Raw genomic sequence first — 22,720 nt, forward strand, 5'->3', positions numbered from 1 at the left:
CTTGCTTTTAAATAAATAAATCACACGGCAGCTCACCGCAAGAATGCATACATTAAATCCAGTGACACAAGTATAAATAGTATTTCAACAATTTTTTTAAAAAATCGCCAAACATAGGATTGCAAAACCGGTGGCCGTGGCCAGAGCAAGCCTGCACAGAAGGGAGCGTTTTCGTGAGCAGTCGGCGCACGGGGCTGCCAGTGCCTCCCGAAAAAGCAGGGGACGGGAGCTCCGAGAGCAGGCGCCACTCCGTCGGCACCCTGGGGGTTCCCGGGTCCCTCCACGGCCCCCGCGAGGGGAGGGAGCCGCCCGGGACCTTGCAAGCCGCGAAGCCTCGCGTGTGGCTGGGCAGCGGGTAGGCCCCGGTGCCTGTTTGCAACCCCCGCCGGCGTGAGGTGCCGCAGGGCCTTTTATCGCGGCTGCTTTGGGGAGCCCTTCCTGCTTCCCTTGTGGTTTAAGGCACGTGGCAGAAGCACACGTGGGCGCAGCGGCCGGGGCGCAAATGGAAGGCGATGCGCGCACCTCTGCCGGCCGTTCCGGGACCGCGAGTGTGAGCACTTCCCTTCCATTTCCTTCCCAGCATCTCCCCTCGCTGGAGCCGCTGGAGCCTCAGAAGCCCTGGAGAGGTGGAAGGCGCTCAGAACAGTCAGGGCAATGCATAAAATCCAGAGGGGTGCAGGACTGGGAGGGAGGGTGCGCATGCCTGCTTGGTGCGCCTCCCTCTGCCACCCCCCCCCATGCTCCTGTTTGGGGCATCTCAGTGGGCAGCGGGGCGCTGACTCTGCAGCTGCGCCCACGTCTGCCTGGGTGCGGCCGCCTCCTGTCTGGCCGCTGCCCGCGTGTTCCCTGCTCCGGCTTGCTGCTCCTGGTAGCTGCTGAGAAGCCGTCTAAAGAGCAGGGCCACACGCATGGGGCAGCCGTGAGAGGGCCCTTGCGAAGGACGGGTGACAGTATAACAACAATTCATAGAAACACAGAAACAGCGCGAGTCAGGAGGGGCCTCCCGGGCCATCTAGTCTGACCCCGGCTCCAGCCAGCTCCACTCACGACAAGCCCACCATGTGGATGTCCAGCCTGTCCTTGAACACCCGCACCGATGGGGCCTCAACCACCCCCCGTGGAAGCCCATTCCTCACCCTCGGGGTCCTGACTGTCAGGAAGTGCTTCCTGGCATCCAAATGGGACCTCGGCTCCCTGAACTTTGCTCCGTTGGAGCACGTCCTGCCTTCCTCTGCAGGGGAGAACAGGTCTCCCCCCACCTCCGTGACATCCCCTCACAGACCTGCATGTCGCCAACATATTCCGAGTCTCCTCTTCTCCAGGCTGAAGAGACCCAGTTCCCTCAGTCTCGCCTCATACGGCATCCCCTGCAAACCGGCCACCAACCTTGTGGCCCTGCGCTGCACTGACTCCAACCTGGCTATATGCTTCCTGTAATGAGGGGCCCAAAAGTGAACACAATACTCCAGTTGCGGGTGCACCAGAGTTGTATGAAGTGGCAGTAACACCTCTCTCGATTGGGAACATTCAAACATCATGTATACAGTTACATGATTTTCAGAAACTGAATCCAACCAATCCAATCCAAACCCAATTGCACTTTTTGGAGTCTCTGGAAACCTTTTTTTCTAATTAAAAAGTGGTGAATGAAAGGGGAAAGCTTCTGGAGACAGGGTGGATTCTCCCGCAAAGGACATGGCGAGATCAGTCGGAGCGCGATCATCTGCCAGGTGTGGTGTGGTTGTTCCGTGAGCCACCCGGGGGGCTTTGGGAGATACGTGAGTCTTCCCCACCCGGACCCCACTGCGTGACAGGGACAGGTCCGCTAGCCTCCTTTCAAGCAGGTTGCAGGAGACCATGAGCAAGGGCTGAGAAGGGCAGGCCACGTCTCGAGGTGGGAAGGCCAAGCTTTCGAGGGTTTTATTTTGAGGAAGAGGAGGTGTCCTGTCGCACAGTGAATGGCTGGGAAAGCGACTGCCGCCTCTCTGAGAATGCTCAGTCTGGGGGAAACGGCATGGCAGGGCAGTCCCTTATCACAGAGCCCAGAAACGAGGCGTGGGGTCCGTTTCTGCTGCTGGCGGGGCGCTGGCCCTGCTTTGGGTGACGTGGAAAGGGTTCCTCAAGGCGAAACTTGAATGGGACCGTGTGACTTGGCGTCCGGCACCAGCGGGGGTTGCGCTGGTGGTCTACTTGGCCTCTTCTGACCCTAATATTCTATGACTCTATGAAATTCCCATCTCCAGAATCTATGAAAACGGGCCAGTTCTGCCCAGGGATCTGGCCAAGTAGTTAACATTTGCGCTGGACCCTTTGCTGTCTTGCCATAACTGAAAAAGAGCACAGAGAGATCAAGCGAAGGGGCAGGGCCATATGACCTGCGGTGAAAGCCTGGGGGGGCGGGACGCTGGTGGTCTGGGGTCTAACGTCGCATCACATAACTGTGCCGGGCTGAGGCAGCGGGGATCGTGGCGGGTGAGCTGCTTTACAGGCGAGAAAAGAATCCCTCCCTAGAACGAGCCCTCCAGGTTTGTGGGTGGCAAACCCTGTGGAGAGCAGCTGCCGCAGGTGTTGGGGAGGGTCCATAAAGGTGGACCCTCCCCAAAGGCAGGTCCTTATCTGGGCCAGCCGTGCAGCTGCTCCGGAGTGCTCTCCGTCCTGGTGGAGCTGACCTGCAGCTCTCACAGCAGCCAGGGGGATGTTTTCAGTGGGAAACGGGGCTTTCACGGAGCTGTAAGCGCCGTTCCCCCATGGAAAATGGAAGAGCAGGGCCCAGAAAGGCCTTGCCCCAGCCTGCCCGGCCCTCTCCCCGCCACAAGCCCACCCCGAGTGGCTGAGGGGACAGGCTGGGCTGGAGGGAGCCCCCTGGACCAGGGCTGGAGCGGGCAGGGGCTGGGCAGGCCTCTCGGGGGAGCGCTGCTGGCGTGGGAATGGCTTTGCCCAGTGTGCCCCATTTCTAGGGATGGGGCCATGTGATTCCCTTGCCCAGTTCTCCTGTGCCCGCCTCGTCCTGCCAGGTGGCTCCCTCCTGAAGACCCCAAGGAAGTGGCTCCTAGAGCCTGCCAGGAAATGGGTGTCCGTGGGAGGGGCACTCCAGCGGCTTACCTGAAGCCCGGCCTCCCGCCGGGGCACCTGGAGCCGTCCCGGAGCTGCTGCCGTGGCCCCTGCTTGGAGCCACCCCGGCCAGCGGCTGCCAGGAACCTGTTTGCATCCTGCCCTTCCCCGCGAGGAGGTCACAGCGGCTGGCACGGGGGCCAGCACAGGGGAGCCCCTGCGGTTCCGTCAGCGCCAGATCCCACTGGAGTGGCGGCAGGAAGGGGAGGCCTGCGGCGGAGAGGGGGGCTCCCCCACCCCCCTGTCTCCAGAAGCTGCCTTGGCCAAGGTGTGGGCAGAGCTCAGGTGTGCAAAATCGGCTCTCCTTTTAAAAACAAAGCCAAGCCTGAGACGAAGCACGAGGGTGCAGTGGCTTTGGAGTCTTGGATTTTGATTTTTATTTTTGCATTCCATACCTGAATTTACCATCCTTCTGAATTTACCACAAAATCCATCCATCCTGCACCCATCCGTCCACACCCCCCCCCCCTCCAAAAATCTGTCTTCGTTTCCATAGTACAATTTAACCGGGGGACGCTGGCCCGTGTTCCAAACAAAGTCCTGCCGGCCTGCTTCTGGGCCCCAGCGGCCTGCGAGCGGCCTCAGCTCCCTTCCGCCCCGATGCTTTGGACTGCAGCGGCTGCCGGCAGAGCCTGGGCCCGCCTCGCGCAACGTGGGCCCCCTGCGGCAGGGGAAGGCCTCTCCCCGACCTGGCTGGCGGGTTCCCCTGGCAGGCGCGGTACCTGTTCCGGCTCTCCTTTGCGTGTGAGATGGTTGCAGCGCTGGGGCCCCGGAGAGCCCGATCTGAGCACAGCATTTGCACTCAACACGTTTTAAAGCGTCGGCCGAGCGCAAGTTCAGGCTGCAGTCGTCACGTTTCGCACAAACAGACGAGGAACGTGTCGTCACTCTTGGCGTGTGGAAGCGGAGGCCTTCAGTTCTGCTTTTGTGCCTTGTGAAGTGTGTGTGTTTGCTTGTGGATGAGAATAGCTCAGGTACCTGGCTGCAGGTGTGGTGTGTGACTGCCAGGTGACTCGTGAGTCTTTCCGACTTCAAAGCAAGGGCTGAATTGTTTGTTGCATGAAGGCACTGCAGGAAAGAAAAGCGGAAGAGTTTGAAATGACGGGCTTCAAAAAGCAGGTTTTGACTAATTGGAAGAGTTGAAAGGAGAAAGGCCTGTGCATCGCGCTGTTTCCTGAAGAGGCAACAAGAAAGGAACAATATTCTTTCAAGTCCGAGTGATTCTCAGCACTCTGAAAACCAAAGGGAAACACGCGGGCGAGTATCAGGACGACCTTGCGGAAGATGGACGCGAAAGGATTAGCCCGGCCTTGTGGGAAATTGGAAAAGCGCAAAATGACTTCGGCATCGTTTCGTGAGCATCTGCGTTGCCAATCGCATGCGCTTAATTGGCGGGGCTCCCCGGCCAGGAACCGCGGGCGCCTCGGCCGGGCCTTGCCAGGGGCTCTCGGCCGCGGTGCCTGCCCGGCCCACCGGTGCCCCAGGAGCGGGAGAGGTGGCTGCACCCTCGCCCCCCCCCCCCGGCGTTCGATGACCACAGGGTTGTCTGCCTCCAGGCGTGTGGTTCCGGGTCCTGCCTGGCCCTTTTCCTTCCCTCGTCGGCCCCAAGGAGAATTGTGGTCGACTGGGCACAGCCACAGGCCTTGCCCCGATCTCTGGGGCCATCGTGCTGGGTCCTCCCCCCCCCCCCCCCGGGCATGGCCCCGCGGGTGGGGCGGGTCAGGACCCGGGGGGGAGTGGGGTGCTTGTGCCACAGCACCCCTGCAGATGGACTGAAAGGCGGCCTCTCTTCAGCGGGGCCAAACTCTTTCCCCCGTCCCTGTTTATGGAATGGAAGTGGGACGGTGCTGCGACAGCCGAATGCGATAATCTTAATTTTTGCATCATCTTGGTGTCATGCAACAACTCTATACAACGGCGATGCTCGCATTAAGTACGATCTTTGGAATAACCTTTGGGGTCGCTGACGCCTGAGCAGCATGTTCAATGGCGTTCACGCGGACGTGTTCCCCTGGAATCAGTCGGCATTGCCTCAGCATTAGGCTGCCGAGTGTGGTGCTTCCCCTTTGCTTGGACAAACTGCGGCCAGAAAAGCATCTTTGCGATCATTAAAGGGCTGATTAAAAATGGGGTCGTGATCGGTGCTCCCCAGAAGGCTCTGAGGAATGTGTGCTTGGCGTCCTGGGGCCGAGCGCCCAGTACGTCCCGCTTCCAGCGAAACAGCGAGCTTTGCCGGGCCCCTTCACCCCCAGGGCTGCCGTGCTCCTCGGTACGGGTGGTGAGCGGGCCACCTCTGAGGTGGGCCGGATGCGCCAGGCGCTGCCGCACGGCCCCTCGTGCCCGGCTTTCCTTCGCGTGCGTCCTTGCCGCTCGCCCGGGGCGCTTGCTGCAAGCCAAGCACAAAGCACGGGGGATTTGGGCAGGTCTCCCCAGAAGCGCTCAGAGCTGCTCCATGGGCTTTGATGGGGCGCGCAGAATCCGTCCTTCTGAAGCTGGCGCTCAGGCCGGGCCCAGTTCTGGAAAGCGAGCCTTCTGCCGCGCCGGCGTGCGGCGGAGACCTGCATGGAGGCGCCGCGGTTGCATGGGGCAGGCTCCCGGTGGATGCTCGGCGCGCTTGCCGGGCAGCTGCACCCCAGTCCGGGGAATCCGGGGAGTCCGGGGTGGGTGCTGCCCAGTGGGACTGCCCCCGCATCCCAGCAAGAGCACCTGCTTGCGAACTTGAGGGATGGCTGATGGGGCGGGACCAAAATCGGATGGACGGACGGATGGATGGATGCGTATCTGGCAGATGCGTGTCTGTGCTTCCGGCCAGAGCCCCGGACAGGCCGTGCGCACCCATCTGGCCGGCGGGACCCAAGGTCTGTGTACCTGCCGTCCTTTGATGGAAAGATGGAGATTTTCTGTGCTTTGCACAGACAGAAGGCGCCCGGGGAGGGGGGGGCGCACTGGGTGAGGCGCTTGTGTGGCTGTCCTGCGGGGAAGGGGGGGAGCAAGCGACCAGAAGCGCCTGCCTGGCCCGGCAGGGAAGGGAAGGGCCCCTTTAGGGGCTTCGGCTGGTGCCGAGGCAGCATGGCGTGGGGGGCCTGTGTGGGATCGGGGCACAAAGGTTGTGGGCTCCAGGCCCCCCTCGGTCACGAAGCTGCCTGGGTGACCTTGGGACGGGCACCAGCTCGCGGTCTGGTCTGCCTCCCTGGCTGCTGTGAGGGAAAGAAGGAGAGGGGGACTCTCTAAGTTACGTGGGATTTATTTCAGGAGGAAATGTGAATAAACGGCATATGCATTACACGTATCTGTGTATTTCTAGCCTGCCTTTTTTCCTTTCAAGGCCCCCAAAGCAGCTTGCGTCTTCCCGCCACAGCAGCCCTGTGGGGTAGGCTGGGCCGAGAGCCTGTGAGTGGCCCAGAGTCGCCCGGCTGCCCCCGGGGCCGAGCGGGGCCCGAACCCGCGTCGGCTGAGCCCCAGCCCCCGCTCCTGCCCCGTGGCGGAGCCTCTCCGGGCGACCCGCAGAGCAAGCGGGTCCTGCCCGTCCTCCCCTCTCCTCCTGTCACCAGCCCTTCCCGTGCGCAGCCTGGGAATTTTCCGGAGCCGCGGCAGTGAATCCGAGTGCCGGGACAGTGGCGCTCCAGAAGGGCCTGTCTCTGAGGAGCAGTGGCGCCCCCGGGGGAGGGGGGGGCGAGCCAGGGCGGCCCGAAGCCAGGGCCGCGTCCTGCAGCTTTGTGCAGAAGTGCCGGCCGGCCGGCCGGCCATCAGCCCAGCGAGCCACCCAGGGGCCGGCCGGGGTGCTGCCCGCGCCGTGGTGGCTCGTGCGGGTGGCCACCGCTTCCCGGTCCCTTCCAGCAGCGGGTGGCCTCCAGGCGGGCCTCCTGACAGCAGGGGACGCGGGAAGAGACGCGGAGCCCAGCCCGGTGGCCTTTGCACGGAGCGAGATGCGCTGGGGCCCAGACGGCTCGTGCCGTGGGGCCAGTGGGCGCAAGAGGCAGCCTGGGCCCGGCGGTGCAGAGCTAAACTGGGGCATTCCCGGCCGGGGGACGTAGGGGTGGGCCCCGATCCGGAGGGCCGAAGAAGCTCCTGGAGGAGAACAGTCCAGTCCGCCCGTGGCCACGAGCCCGGCTGGCTCTGGGCTGCTCCAGTGTCGGGCGCGATGCCGGCACGGCAGGGGCTGGGGAACCCGGGCGGGAGGGTCAGCCGCGGGCAGCCGGCCTGGCACGGCCTTCTCAGCGATGCTGCCAAGCGCTGGCAGAGCTGGGAGGGGGGCCGGCCACCTGGGCTGCCTTCCACTCTTGCCAGCACCCGTTTTCGCAATCCGCAGTGCGGTCCTGGCCGGGGCGGGGGGGTGGGTCTGGCCAGACCGGGCGCAGGCGAGGCATTGACCGGGCCTGGTGCGTGGCCCCGGCCGGCCGGCCAGCCAGGGTGGGCGCAGTCGGGGGGCGCTCGGCTCGCCGGCCCCCCCACTTCAGCAGACACCATGCAGGGAGGAGGATGTGAGCAGAACGGCTGTAATTATGTCGCATTTATTATTGATCTCGTGAAATTGCTGGGAGGAGCCCTGCCGTGCGCAAATGGAGGCCAGCTTCTCGCAGCCCCGCTCGGCCCCCACGCTGCGCTTCTGAGCCCCCCGGCAGTGCCAGCCGCTGGACCGAAGCCCCATGGGCGGCCCTCTTGTTGGGAGCATGGCTCTCGCTGCGCCCTCCCCACCCCGGCAGGTCGCCCCTGGGCCAGGACCGTGCCCGGCCTCGCGTGTCTCTGTGCTGGACGCGCCGCCGGCCCTGGCCTTGCTCCGCTGGCACAGCGGCCCGGGGGGGAAGGCCCCGGTGCAGCTTGCAGGGTGCGGGGCTTTGTGTGCACGGGCCCCCCTCCCCTGGGAGAAGCGGAGGAAGGACTCGGGTTTGCATGGGTGAGCTTCTCCAACCCCACGCCTTGGACCACGACCCCCATCACCCCTGCTGACGGGGGCCGTGGGACCTGTGCCTGAGCACATCTGCAGGATGCCCGGCTGCTTCATGGAGAGGCCAAGCTGGCTGTGGCACGCCAGAAAAACCGGAGCCGAGGCTCGCGGCTGCCGGCTGAGCGCTGGCTTGCGATGAGGTTGGGCTGGATGGTCTCTGGGCTCCTTCTGGCACTCCAGCCCACTTCCCATGGCGTACCAGCGTCGCCTCCTGTCCCGCCAGATTCCCTGTCTTGTGGTTCGGTCCCCAAAGCCCCGACCCTGTAGCGTGCTCTGACAGACCGGTGTGTTGGGGGATTCAGACCTGCACATCTGCAAATTATTTTTTGAACGTTTCTCGTCCCTGGACTTCGCGCTGCATCACTCGCCTCTAGGGAAGAAGGGGAGCTGCAGCCTGCACAGGCTCCCGGGTGCCCAGAACACACGCCCCTGCCCCCCGAAAGAGGGGGGGTGATGCTTCCTTATGCCCGAAACCACCGTGCTCCCGCGGGATGCGCCAGGCCCGCAAGAATGCGCTGCGGTCCCTTGGCATTAATTCCCCCTCCGCACAGACACGGCCAACAGTGCCGGGCGCCTGCTCAGCGCGGTCACGACCGGCTGGGTCCCTGGGGGCCGCGTCACGCCTGCCACTGGCGAGGGGGAAGCGCCCCAGCAACGGCCAGGTGGCTGAGCCGCCGGGGGGCCCTGCAGGCGGTGCTGGGCAGCCGCCCCGGGGGCTGTGGCCAGTGGGAGCTCCCTGTGCTCCAGTGAGACGGGCGGTGGGCCATCTGGCAGCCAAGCTTGCCCCCTCCCCGGCCAGGGGCTCGCGGCACGAAGCCTTGCCAACTGCCACCCGCCACCCCTGCTCCCGTGCACGCTCAGGGACGCCACCGTCACAATCCTCTTGCACCCTGCCCTGAAACGCAAACGGGGGGGCACGGTTGTGGAATGCAGATGTCTCGGGGGGGTAACGGGATGCGTGCTTGCGTCGTGGCCCCCCCTCCCCCCACGCCAGTGGGGGTGCCGAGGCTGGCGAGCGCCCCGCACCCTTTGCTGCTGGGGTGCCCAAAGCTGGGCGTGCAAGGAGTGAGTCGCAGCCGCTTGGGGCGTGCAAAGGGCCGGCTTGTGGCCTGCCGAGCCTTAGAGAGCCCCCCAGCTTGGGGGCGGGGAGAAGGGGCTGGGCAGACAAAGCCCCTTTGTGCCGCCCTGGCTCCCGAGCGAGCGGAGAGAGCCCCGTGCACTCCCCCCCTTCCTTAATTGGTAATTACTTGTCTAATTGACAAAGTTATGTGCTTTTTCCCAGGAGAAGCCCTTTGTATGTACTAATTCGGTTTGCTCTGGAGTAGAGCCGCCATGCTGATAACGGCGAGCTGTCATCCCCCACAAAACCTCCAGCCGATTAGGTCGTGCCAGAATGGCTGTTAGTCATGACGGATAAACAAACTCGGGAGCCTTTCGGCTTTTCCCGTGGACCGGATGCCGGGACGAGTGGGCTGGGCTGCTCGCTCGCGGCTGTGGCCTCTGGCTGGCTGGCTGCCGCCGGGGCTGATCCGGCCAGGCGCTGGCGTCCGCAACGGAGAGGTCGGGAAAGCCCTTGCGGAGCATCCCGAGAGCGGCGCCGGGCTCCGTCCGTCCTCGGGTGAGCGCTTCCCGGAGAGGATGGGCCGAAAGCGGGGGCCGCGGCGTTCCCCCCCCCCCCGGAGCTGGGACGTGGTGCCCTCCCCATTGTGTCCGCACCGAGAAATCAGCCCGGGGGGCTATACCGGGGGTGGGGGCCGGGGGCAAGCGGCGCGTGTCCCTGCGTGCGGTCGCTCTGCCAGCGCTGTGTGGCCCGCTGGTGCCGAGGCCGGCGCGCCCCGCTCTCCACATGCAGGTGGGGGAGGCCCTGGCCGTGACGTCTCCCCTGGGAAGGGTCTTCGGGGCAGGGCCGCAGAGCTCCATCGTGGCCCCGGGGGGACGCGGTCCTTCTCCGCACACGGTGCCGGCCAGCGTCTTTCGCAGGCACCCCGTCGGGGGCTCCCCCGCCCCTTTGAAATCCTGCCCCAGAGCGGGCGGGCTAAGGCGGCCTGGCGCAGGGCCTTGTTCTGGTGGGGGCCGCTGCGGCCACGGTCACCGGCGTAGCGACTGCGTCGCTGAGGGGCCGCCCCCACCCCCAACCGGCCTGCCGTGCGGGGCGGTGCCACGTGGGCAGCGTCTCCGTTCACAGCACACCGGGGGGGCGCACAGGCCCTGAGGCACTTGCACCCCCAAGTCTGGGCCCAGTCCCAGTTTGCTGCTGCTCCCCCTCCTGTGTTCGTCGCCTCGCCCTGATGCTCCTGGATGACACTTCCCAGCGTCCCCAACCTTTGGCTGGTGCTGAGAAGGACTGATGGGAGTTTGGGGTCCCCTGCAGGCTTCTCACCCCTGAAATAATCTTTGTGAAGCACACAGGAGCGACTCTGTTGCTTTCAAACAAGTGCCCCCCGCCCCCCGGTTTCTTGGCTGTCTGGGCTGGGGCTGGCTGCCCCGAAGGAGAGCCACGTCAAGTGCGCCTCGTCCCGGAGCCCTCCTGGCCCCAGCCTGCTGATGCACACCTCCTGGAGGGTCTCCAGCCGTGGCCGTGGCCGATCTTGAGCCTCTGCCCCATTCATAGCTCGCCAAATTGGCGACTCTCCTAATTCGGGAGACGTCCAGTGGCTCCTTCGGTCCCCCACAGCTCCCCTTTTTACTCAGAAGTTCATTTGGGGTGAGAAATGAGGGTTCGGGGACTGGAACGGCGGGCACTGCCAGCTCATGGCTCGGGCTGCCTCCCCAGCCCTGGAATCGTTAGCGTTTTATCTTTTAGCTCTTAGGTTTTTCATTTCCCCAGATTTATAACCCCATATGTCTATAGGGGCTAAGAGCAGGTGTCGATCTTTCTAAGCACGAGAATATTGCAACATAAAAACCCGAATTACATAGCAATCAAGGCACAAGGAGAAAAATTATAAGTTAGAGGATGCCTGCTCCACACTGCCTGCTTAAAATCGACCGCTGGAGGAAGGGCTTGATGAGCCTGTGCCAGGGCAGCTGGTCCGGGCAGGACGGGCGAAGCGAAGAGGCGCATGCGCCAGAGCCCGCAGGGAGTGCCACCCCCGGGGCCAAGGAGCACCCACCTCGCCTCGCGCCTTCGCTGGCTGGCCTCGTCCCGCGGGTGCTTCTCCCCAGCTGGCAAGCAAGACGCGGAGGCACAGCCCCGCGAGAGGAGCTGGTGGGCAGTGGAGACGCATTGGCCGGGCCCCGAGCAGCGCGCCGCTGCACCCTCCCGAGCTGGACCGGGGCTATTTTGCCCGTAGTGGTGGATGCCCAACAGGGAAAGCGAGATGGCGGCACCGGCCTTGTGCTGCAATCACTGCACGGGTGGGACCAGCGAGTGACACCCCGGCAGATGCCGGGGCCCTCGGCAGGCGCCCGCTGGCCCCATGGGGCTGTGGGCCTCTGCGGCTGGCTTTTCACGGGCCCCTTGGGACTGAGCCGGCCCCGTGCCCAGGCGGGCTCATCGGGCAGGGACGTGTGTGGCACGAAAGGGCCTCTCACCTTCTCCGGTTCTGGACGCAGGCTCAGCCGGCCCCTTTGGCCTCGCCTCAGAGCAGCCCGTGCCCCTCCTGCTGCCCCTGGTCCGGAGGGTCCCTGGCAACGCTTTCTGGCTTGCGCGGATCCTCCCGGCCGGCAGCCGCGTCCAGGACCAGTGCCTCTCCCTCCCGCCCCTGCAGAAGGGAAGGGGCTTGCAGCACCAGGAGCGCCCGGTGCGGGCTCCACCAAGACCCAGCGAAGCCCGCCGTCCTGCTCACACGGGGGGCCAAGCAGCTGCACAGGGGAAGCTCGCAGGCAGAGCAGTTTCCAGGCTGGAAGTTCGTGAGAAGGGCACTTCCCGTTCTCTGAACAGAAGTCGCCCATAAGCTGCTCACCCAAGATCTGGGCAGCGGGATCACGGCTACAGAGAAACCGGTTTCTGTACTTCTGCTTGAATGCCACTACTGCACTAAGCTTCCCCACACCCTGCATGGTAATGGGGTGGCAGAGGGAGAAGGCACCTCGGACCTGTGGCCCCGGTGCTGGCGCACCATCCCCGCGTGAAGAAATGCTCCAGAGCGTCTCTGGGAGGGCCGAGTGCCGGGGCTCGGGGGGCCAGTGCGTGGCCACCGCTGCCAAGTGCACGGGCCGTTTCTCGGGCGGCCCAGCCTTTGCGGCAGCATGTGCCGTGGATGATGGGGTGCCCAGTGGGAGAGGGGAAGGCACGGCTAAATTTTTCAGTGGCTGACACCTGACAAGCATGATGAATTGGAGTGTGGCACGGGCTGCCGGCGTGACAAACGGCCTCTCCCTCCTTCAAGCTCCAGGAAAACTTTGCAATTATTTCCTATAGCTTTGCAAATGAGTTTCTCAATCAGCCTCACGCGGGAGTTTCCCTTATGTACTCCTGTTTAATGGTGCTTCTAAAGATCAGATCCAGAAGCTGGGTGGGAGTCAGCGCGAGGTCTCCCACAGATGTCGAAATGCTCCTGCTTGGCAAAATTCCCCATCCGGGCTGTGTGGCAAGAACGTTGGCCATTCACGGGCATGAATCGGGGCCCTTGCGGCGCTCTCGGTCGCCTGCTCTGTTTTCTGTGGCTGGCACCCCATGAGTTGGGCTGCAAGATGCATCAAGGGGCAGTTGGTGGCACAGAGCTCCTCGAGTAACCGCTGGCGGGTGTGCTTTCCGACAGAAGAGCGGTCCGCCTCGCAGGAGTGTTGCGGAGAGGCCAGCTTGGGTGTGAGGAAGCACTGGTGCATTCAGTGTGTGAAAGCAGAGTTCGGAGAGCGGCGCTGCTCTGACTTATCCTTGCCGGGGGGAGCACGTGTCTTAGATGGAGGAAACCCCATTGCCGGCCACGCCGAGGCGCCGTGTTCCATCATTCCTGTGTCGGGGCATTCCCTTACTTCCTCCTGGAGTCTGAATCCGGGATCATCCCCGGGTCTCGCTTAGGTGTCCTTAGGGAGGCCAACGTTCCTTAGGCTAGACTTCTGCAAAGGAGAGAGAAGGACCGCAGTGGGCCATGGTGCCCCCATGAAAGGGGATCGGGCGAAAACGGGCGCCGGTTTAAACCTGTACCTGGGTGTTACGTATCGGAAAAAGTTTACCCTGGAATGCGTGAAGTGGGCTGAACTCTGGCATGGGCGGAGGCGACCTTGTTGTCGGACTTTTTAGAAATGGACTGGGTGGGGGTCCCTGTTCCTGCTCTAGAGTAAAACATGGAAGCGAGAAATGTAGTTGCAAGGCACAGATTTAAGGTGATGGCTCCATTTTGGCCCTTAAGGTAAATCGTGGGAATCTTCTTTGCAAAACGGTTTGTGCAGAGAAAGCACCACTAATATCGGCGTCCGTAGTGAAGCGCCACGCCAGCATCTCCTAAGGTTTTGACTGATGTGACACGTGTGTTTCTCTCGGCAGAAAGCCCAGTCCGAGACCACGGATAGGCGGCACGCAGAGAAGCTGAGAGGAGTTGGATGAGCACCCCGGCCCTCACCTGGGGACCCGGAACCTCCCAGAGGTAAGCGTGCGATCGTGCGTCCCCATGTGTGTTTCGGTCTTGTGCCTGTTCACTCCTTCTGAGCTCAACAGGGTTTCCCTGCAAGTAAGGGCTGCAGCCTAAAAGCAGGCAATCCTCAGGCAGAGGCCGGGTGGCCGGGGGTGGCCCTGGGCTCGCATGCCGATCTGAGAGTGCTGGTGAGTGGTGCTTCGCTTCCGTCGGCCCCAAAGGTTCGCCTCTTCCACTGCCTGTTGGTTGCTTCCTGGGCAAGAGGAAGAAATGACGCCCCTTCCTCAGAAGCGCCGTGTCCGTTTGGGTTTCTAGAACTGCGGCCCAGAATTTGTGTGGCTGCTTGCAATTTGTTCATGGAGAGCTTTGCCCATTTGCAGCTGACAAACTCTCCCAAATCGCTGCGTAAGACTCGGGATCGGCAGGCGACTCGCTCTCTGCGTGGGTGGGTGGCTCGGAGGTGTTGCAGGCGAGCGCCTGTTTGCACGCCCTCCTGCTCCCCGGGGAACCGGCCCGTGGCTCTGCCGTGCCAGCATGAGGTCATGCATGATCCAGAGCTCAGCGGAGTCATCGGCACGGTGCTGATGTCACCGTGCAAGTCCTGCCGATGATCCGAGGCTGTCCTGATATCACTGCTGCCGAGGGGGGCATGACCATGACGGTGCGCCTGATGCTCCCACGGGACCGCCGGTGCTTCTCGGGTCCTTCTGAATTTCCTCTCCTTGTTTTGTTTTACGGTTGGATGCCAGTCAAGACCGTTTCCGAGGCCTGCACAGAGCGGGAGGGAATCGCTCCTTGAAACCGAAGGGGAGGAACGGGCCTCCCGGTTGCGATGGGAATTTCACTGCTGTGGAATCCAGAGTAATGGATTTGATTCTTCTCCCCCAGGTGCTCTAAGCTGAAATAGGATTTTGGTTAGGGTTGATCTTTTCCATTTTTGACTGCATGATTGGCATTTTGTTTTCTGCGAAGGGGGACTGCTGCGTCCGTGGCTGCTAATCCCCTTAGAGACCTCATAAAACCCAGGGAAGGCAATTGCCAGGCATTTCAAAATGCTGGGGCGGGGGCGGGAATGGAGCCTGGCCCGGGGTCCGTGGTGGGGAGGGGGCCACGGGTCCCATTGATGCTCTGTGGTGCCAGGTGGGGACAGCCACCCCTCTCTCTTTAAGAGATGCGCCCGCCAGGGCAGGCGGGGGGTCGGCCAAAGGCGCACTGGAAAAGGAAGGGTGCCTCGGCTTTGCCTGCGTGCCCCGCCTGCACCCTGGTCCTCGAGCCCGGCTCCGGTGCCGAGCGTCCTCCCTGCGGGGGCGGAAGGTGTGGGATGCAGCGGCAGGGGTGGCTGCCCGGTCGGTCTGCCCCACGGGGCTTGGCTGTCCGCTCCTGCGTGCCCGGCTGCTCGAGCGGGGCCGGGGGAGGAACGGCACCGCCTCTCGGCCATGCTCCTGACATTTGCGTGGGGCTTGGCGGCTTGTAGGGGCCTGTTTGCTCAAGGCTGGGATGCAATCAAGCTGCTGGCGGAGGATCTTCCCCCCACACTGGCCAAATCTCTGGTCAAACAGCAACATCCAGACCAGCGGCTGCACAATATTGGGAGCATCAGGCTGTTTGCCTTGCTGTGCGTGCCGGACCCTCCGCCTGGAGCGCGGCGCCTTCCCCCTCTTTGTTCTTGGTGGGGGAGCATCGGGATGGTGGCCGGGGAGGAGCGGGTCCCCCAGGGCTCAGTCCTGCGACTGATCCTGCTCAGGCTTCTCCTCAGTGACCTGCAGGAGGGGGTGTCTGAGCCAGTCAGCTGCTCGAACTCGCAGACGACGCTAAAACAGGGGCAGTGGCCACAACTGAGGAGCAGGTGCTCCGGATCCAGAAGGACCTGGACAGACTATGGAAGTGGGCAGGAGACAACAGGATGGCGTTCAGTGTGGATAAGGGCAAGGTCTTGCACTTGGGGCATAGGAATGGGTGTCATAAGTACAGGTCAGGGGACAAGTGGCTGGAGAGCAGCACCTGTGAAAGGGACCTCGGGGTGCTGGTTGGCTGCAGACTGAACATGAGCCAACCGTGTGATGCGGTGACCAAGAGGGCGAGCACCACCCTTGGTTGCATAGCCAGCAGTGTGGCTTCTAGATCGAAAGAGGTGTCACTACCACTCTACGCGACTCTGGTGCTCCTGCAGCTGGAATATTGAATTCAGATCTGGGGCCCCTCATTACAGGAAGGATATAGCCAGGTTGGAGTCAGTGCAGCGCAGGGCCACAAGGACAGGGGCCGGATTGCCTGCCAGTGCACCCGGGGGGGGGGGCAGCCTCCAGGGGTGCTTCGCCCCAGCAACTCGCGCTCACAGCTGGCCTCCGTGGCCCCGCCAAGTCCCCACTGAAAGCACCTGAGCTGTCGGCTCCTGCGCATCTCATGGCAGCACGTTTTGCCGGCTGACGGAGCACTTGGCAAAGGCGCCTTCGCTTCCCCGGCCTTGACCTCCTGCCGGTCAGGAGGCCTGACAGATGCGAAACGCTGCAGCTTGCAGGATTCATGCCTCGCCCTTCCGTCATCCCGTTCTCGCTCCTGGCGACTCGGATTCTGTGTGCCTCACCCATCGCTCCCTTTCAAGGAGGAAAGGACCGACCGCGTGTCTCGCGTCCACTCTTGGCAGGGCGCACTGCCCCCCTCCGTCTCCTCCCACCTGTTCCCCCCTGCGCCCCCCGCCTGCCTCCCCCTGTCCGGCGTGCCGAGCCCTGCCGCCCGCACGGCCCAGTTGCTCCGACTCCCGTTCTTGTGGAGCGGCTCCAGCGTTCGGCACACTGCTAATAATAGCAATTACCATTACACGTTGGGCTACAAGGTACAGCGGTGCTAATGGGATCCAGAGGGACAAAATTAAAGCGATATAATATGCTAAGATAAATTAGCGTTGTAAAATTAGCCATGGGTCTAGTCTGAGATCTGACAAATGTCTCGCAGCTTTGTTACCGGCTTGGAGCTGAGCTCCATGAATGAATGAGTGGCCCGGAGCAAAGCTGGCAGGAGCGGGGAGAAGGTGGCTCGGGGTCTCCCCGCCGCACGCCAGTCCCCCGTGCGCCCGCCCCTCCTCTGGGCCCTCGGGGACCGGCCCTCCGTTGCCTGCGTTGCCACCGGCCGGCCAGCAAGGCCTTCGCACTGCCGTGAGGTGGACCTGGCCCCTGGCCAGGACTCGTGAGGAGGGAACGTGCGGCCAGGCCAGCTCACTGAGAGAAGCTGGGCTGGCTTTGGAGCAGCTCTCCGGGACGCGCTGCCCGTTGCCAGGCCGAGCGCTGCAGCCTGCCTGCTTGGGCAGAACAGCCGGCTCTCCCACTTCTCGAGTCAGATTACAGTGCGGAGCAGCCGCGGCTCCGTGTGTCTGGCTTTGGACGCACGGGGGCTTCCCGCGCAGGACCGGCTGTCCTCCGTAGCCAAAGGTTCTCCACGAACAGGGCCAGCAGGCGCCTTTCCCGGCTTGCACCTCCGGAGAAGCATGGCTGCCGGGGACAGGCCAGCCTTCCCAACTTGGGGAAGGCCGGTGGGGTTCATCTTCATCGACCGGATGTGCTGGACGATGGCTCCCTCCAGCCCCAGCTGACAAGGGCTTCTTGGTTGGGGATTATGGGGACTGCTGCTCCGTTGGGGGAGGCTGCGATGGAGGTTGTAGTGTTGGTGGAGCGGCGCCCTGCTTTTGCTCAAGGCCCCTTCCTGGACAGATGGTCGGTCGGGAACATAGGAAGCTGCTTGAGACTGAATCCGAACTTCGCCTCATCTGACCCTGTGCTATCAGCACTGACTGGCAGCATCAGCTCTCCGGGGCTGCAGGCAGGAGTCTTTCCTGGCCCGTCTGGCGATGCTGCCAGGGATTCACCCCGAGGTTCGCAGACGGAGCCACTGCTCTGGCCTGGGCCAAGCTCCCCGTCCCAGGCCTGTGCGGATCCTTGGGATGGCGCAAGGCAGACGCTGAAGGAGGGTCCCAGGTGCCCGAGCCGCAGGTGACGCGTGAGGGGCACGGAGGCTCTGCGGGCGAAGTGCCCGGGTGCCCTGCTGGCCCGGGCACTGGGAAGAAGCACTTCGAGGTGCGGTGCAGGGCCAGAGCTGGAGGCGTCTCCGTCCCAGGCGGGTCGGTGGCTCATCAGTCTCGGGCTCCAGCGCGAACGGCCGGGGCTGCGTCAGGGCGCTTTCCTTCGTGCTGCTGCTAGGAAATTATGATGCTCAGACCACCCGGTGAGAAATTTCACAGGAAGCTTATACATTTCGTGCAAAAGATATTTATGCCTTGCATTTCACTCTGATAATTCTCAAGGTGGCTTACAAGGAACTGTAATAATACATCCATCCCATCACCGGGATCCACGCGAGGGGTGAAGGCTGGGGAGAAACAGGGGTGACGAGCGAAAGGCACTGGGAAGCCCCGCTTTTCCCAGGGAATTTGGGACGGTTCCAGTGCACTCAGCCAGGTGGAATCCAAGGAAGACGATGGACAGGAAAGTCCCCCCAGGGCTGTGCAAGGGATCCACTGGAAGCAATGGTGAGCGTGCCGAGGCAGCGAGTGCCACCCCGTGGAAGCAGTGGCTCTGTGGAACCGCCTTCAGGTGCCTGAAGAGGAGCGTGGAGGGCCGCCTGCCAGGGAAGAGCCGCGGGGCACCCCCTGCAGCAGCCAGCCAGCTAGAGGCTGTTGCTGAGGCAAGCGGAGGGGACAAAACCAAGGCCTACGACAGGGAGAGGAGAGGAGAGGCCGTTGCGGGACTGAGGCCACGGTGGGATGGATGCTGCCTCCCTGGCGGACGGGCCAGCGATGGGACCGAGGGATTGCTGGCGCGCAACGTGACTGGCCTGCCTTCAGCACAGCCTCTGCCCAAGTGCCCCATGATGACCTGGGGAGCAAAGCCGCTCCCAGGTGGGCCAGAGGGAGCAACGAGCAGGTGGGCCACCCTTGGCTGCCGAATGGGCTCCCGAGAGCTCACAGCAGCACCTTCTCTGACGGGGGAGAAGGGAGGGGGCGGGGGACTCTGTCGGTCCTCAGCATTTTTAGTGGATGAGGAGACTCCGGGAATGCTTTGGGAGGATCTGTTCTCGATCATCCCAGAGTGCAGGACGGGGAATAATGGAAGCCAGGTTCTGGCTGAGCATCGAGAAAGAATTCCTGACCTTCGGAGCAGCGCAGCGATGGAGCCCGGGGCCTGGGGGCTTGGGGGCCCGCCAGCACCGGAAGCGTTCGAGAGGCTGCACCGCGGACTGCCATGTGTTGGGGACGCTTGGCCGCGGAGTGCTGCGCTGGGCCGGGCCTGGACCCGGCGGCCTCCTGGCCCCTTCCCGCTCGAAGACGGCGTTCTTCTGCGATCCTGTGGCGTGCCCCAGGAGGGGCTGGTGCTCGGCCGGCGCGCAGGCCCCATCCGTGAGGCGGCCAGGGGGGCAGCGATGCTGCTCGCACCGGCCGCGTCTGTGGGTCCGTCCCGTGAGCCCGTGCCGCAGGCCACTTGGGCAGAAGCTTCACCGGCCGTAACGGCTGGGGTCAGGGTGGCCAGCCTCGTGGCCCAAGCCTGTTTTAGAAGTGAGGAACAGTCCTGGATGCTGGGGGGTTGCAGAGGAGCCCCCTCCCCGCCCGCTTTGTGGCAGCTCCTTGCAGACCCGACCATAAAATGAATGCACCAGCAGCCGAGCGGCCCAAGCCGGCCCGTTTCTGTGGGTTGGGTGCGGGGCAGGGAGAAACGGGCCGAGCTGGTTCCAGCGAGCTCGGCTTAGGTTGCTAATTAGACGAGGCTGCGGGACAGGCTTAGCGGGAGGGAGGGAGCGTTCCGCTCTCCTCCCGGCCCCAAAAGTGGTGGCCACCAGATGGGCGGCCAGAGCCCTTTCACGGGGTTGCGAGTGCGAGCGGCTGGCGTGGTCCGTGGCTGGTGCACGGCAGAGGCCCCGGTGGGCAGAACCGATTTAGATCTTGCCTAATCAAGCGCATGATCTGGCCCATTAGGAAAACGAAAACAGGGCAGCCCCTCCGGCACAGGAGGCTGGGCCAGGCGCTGCAGCTGTGCTCCGATCGGCCGATAAGGCCCCCCAGAAGCGTCCAAGGAAAATAGGAACAAGCGCTTGGAGCAGGAAGGGCGGCGGGGGGAGCGACGCCAAACGGAGCGCCTTCCAGATATTGCGGACTCGGGCCAGGGAGGTGCATGGAGGCGTCTGGAGCACCGCGGGGGCCAGGACTGGCCCAGGAGTGGGGGAGCTGGCCGAGGGGGAGCCTGCGCGGAGGAGGAGGCTGCCGCGTCCCTGCTGCGGCCCGTCGGCAGGTCCGGATGCTTGTGTGGTGGGAAGAGCCAAGGAAGGGCAGCTCGGCTGGAATGGCAGAGGCCGGGGGGGGTCCCCTCTCCCTGCATTGGGGTTCTTCTTTGTGTGCTCCCTCTTTTTACAAGCAAGTCCTTCTCTGGGCTATCCTTTTTGTGTGTTGTGGGGCCAAAACTCCCTACTTCCGAGTACAGGCTGAACTCGCAGGGACGGGGCAAGGAAAGGATCTTGGGGTCGGCCCAGTGGGCAGTGGCTGTGGAAAAGGCGATTGGGAGCAGAACAGGAAACAGAGCTGCCAGGATGGTGCCCCCCTCGAGCCTTGTCTGGAAACAGGTGTCCAGCGGGAAAAAGCCCAGCGAAGGGCAAGGACAGCCGGGGCAGTTCGCCTTAGAAAAAGGGTGAGCGAAGGAGACAGGATGGAGGTCTTCAAAATCATGCATGGGGTGGAGAATGCATGGTGTGGAGCCAGAGCACTCGGACCCAGCGGTATGGTATTGCGGCTCAGCATGGCGTGGTGGTTCAGAGCATGGAACTGGGGCTCGGGGGATCCGGGTTCGAGTCCCCGCTCAGCCATGGAGCCAGCTGGGTGACTCTGGGCCAGTCACAGACTCTCAGCCCAGCCTACCTCACAGGGTTGTTGTTGTGGGGATAAGATGGAGGAGGGGAATGATGCAAGCTGCCTTGGGCCCTTTGTAGGAAAAAGGCAGGATATAAATCGGGACATAAATAAATAAATAAATAAATAAATAAATAAACAAATAAATAAATAAAACGGGGTGATCCCATAAAGCTGATGGGTGGGAGGCTCAGGACAGATGAAAGGAGATGGTTCTCCACACGGTGTATAGCTGAGCTGCGGACCTGGCTGCCCGGGGAGGTGGTGCTGGCTGCCCATCTGGGCGGCTTTCAAAGGGTACTGGCCCGAGCCGGTGGGGAGGGAGCTCTCCGGGCCGCTCGCCTGGCTGGGTTGGGTGCGGACCGGTGGCGTGGGCAGGAGGGGCCTCGCACCTGCCCCGCCTGCGAGTCCTGCGGGCAGCCGCTTTGCCGCCGTGGGCGTGGAGCGCTGGCCGGGTGGAGCTGGGGTCTCATCCAGCCGGCGTCCCTGTGCTCTGAGGTCCACCGCAGGTGCGTGTCTGCCGCGACGGGATGGCCCGGCACGGGTGCAGTGAGGGATGCCTCCGAGCAGGTTGGCCGTCGCTCTGAGATGGCCGCGAGACCTGGGGCACGCGTGGCCGTTCCCTGCCGTCTCCCGCACGGCTTTGCTGGCCTGCTTCCCCCCGAGCACCAACCGCTGCCGGCAGCCTTCCCACCAGCCAGAGCGGCTGGCGATGGGGCAGAGGACGTCCCACGCGGTCCCTGGGCCGGTGCTGGTACCAGTCAGGCCGCCTACGGCAGGCCAGCCCTGCCCTCGTGAACGGCCCCTGGGTCCACGTCCGCTCCGCCTGCTCCTCGGAGAGCGCTCCGGGCCCTCGGCAGCCTGCTCCGCCGAGCACCCTTCCCTCTGGGGGTGCAGGCAGCCCGGCAGCCGCCCCCAAGTTGCCTCACCGCACATTGCCAGGGGGTGCGTTCCATGCTGTGCTTGACGGAGGCAGCCCTGAGGCCAAGCAAGCTGCCTCCCGGGAGAGGAGTGTGCCGGAAGCGACTGTGCGCCTGAGCCGAGTGGCCGCATCGTGCCCCCAGTGCAACCAGACAGACTTCCCGCTGAGCCACCTCCTTCGGCCCGGGCGGCGCACTGTGCCGTCCGGCAGGTCATGCCACAGCACCCAGCAGGCTTGCTGGGGGAGGCCGGGCTGTGGGGAGACCCTCTGCATCCCCCGCCCACTCTGCCACACGGGAGCTGCCCAGAGCTCGGTGGGACGGCACTCCCTGCGCCCAGAGCCGCACTCATCGGGGCCGCCGGCAGCCAGGGGGTCGGGCACCGGGCACGCCCTCCGACCTGCCCACAGCAGGGCTGTTGCAGGATCCGGGAGGTGCCGGGAGGGAGGTACGGCGGAAGCTTGGGAAACGCGGCCTGCCCACCCTGGGGTTCTGCTGCCGGCGGGTGGGCCTGCAGCCACTGGCTCAGTGGGCCAGCCCTGCGTGGCGTCCTCTGGCCCTGGCTCCTCCCCGTTTGGCTCGGCCATGTCGCCCTTTTGAGCTCGGGCCCCGAGGGGGCACCCCGGGGCCACAGCTGCTGCCATGTGTGGCGCCCCAAGGACCTGGGGCCTTGGAGAGCCGCGGCCGGCGTGAGGAGCAGAACGGGGCTAGGCGGAGAAGCCCTGCTGAGAGCTTTGCGGGGTCCCGGGAGCACGGCGACATCCCACGCGCTGCGTTCCCGAGGCCTTTTCCCAGGCCGGCAGCCCCGAAAGCACCCTCCCTGGCTGGCATCCCCGGTTGTGCTGGGGGGCGGGTCCCATGGTGCCGCCTGCGTCTGGCCAGCTCGGCCGGCGCGCTGCCCAATGCAGGAGCCCAGAGGCAGGCGCACGAGCCGGTGCCGCTGGGCCCATCTGGCCTAGTGCCGTCGACACGTGCCGGCAGCTGTGGCCCCCAGTGTTTCTTTCCTCGCCCCGCCTGGGGGCCAGGGATGCTCGGCACCTGAGCCACAGTGCCCCCCCGCCTGAAGCCTGGCAGCCCTCGCTTGAGCATCTCGGGCAAGGAGCATTGGCCAGCCGCTCCGGTTCCTGAGCCATGGCACCGGCGTCCCCATGCGGTCCCAGCAAAGGCTCTGTGTGCCACAAAGGCCCGGTGGCTGCCTCGGATTGGCTCCAGCCCACGGGGAAGCGCCTTGCCCAGCCGTGGCCCATGGAGGGGCCGCGCCAGGGCCACTGGGACCCGCGCGCCGTGCAGGCGGCCCGCCGCTCGATGCCACGTCGAACACACCGGCAGAGTCGGGCTCGCGAAG

At 64.0% G+C, this 22,720-nt stretch overlaps 1 protein-coding gene across 1 annotated transcript in view; it reads left to right on the plus strand.

Annotated features, from left to right (window-relative positions):
* The first annotated feature begins 13,489 nt into the window (after positions 1-13,489).
* Positions 13,490-22,720, plus strand: part of CNTFR (ciliary neurotrophic factor receptor) — a 247,450-nt gene continuing 238,219 nt past the window's right edge. Inside the window, exon 1 of the mRNA XM_044444044.1 lies at positions 13,490-13,584. The gene's annotated coding sequence lies outside the window, so the exon portion shown is untranslated. The remainder of the gene's footprint in view (positions 13,585-22,720) is intronic.

This window comes from Varanus komodoensis, unplaced genomic scaffold (genome assembly GCF_004798865.1).
Source record: "Varanus komodoensis strain SLA01 unplaced genomic scaffold, ASM479886v1 scaffold43, whole genome shotgun sequence".
NCBI lineage: Eukaryota > Metazoa > Chordata > Lepidosauria > Squamata > Varanidae > Varanus > Varanus komodoensis.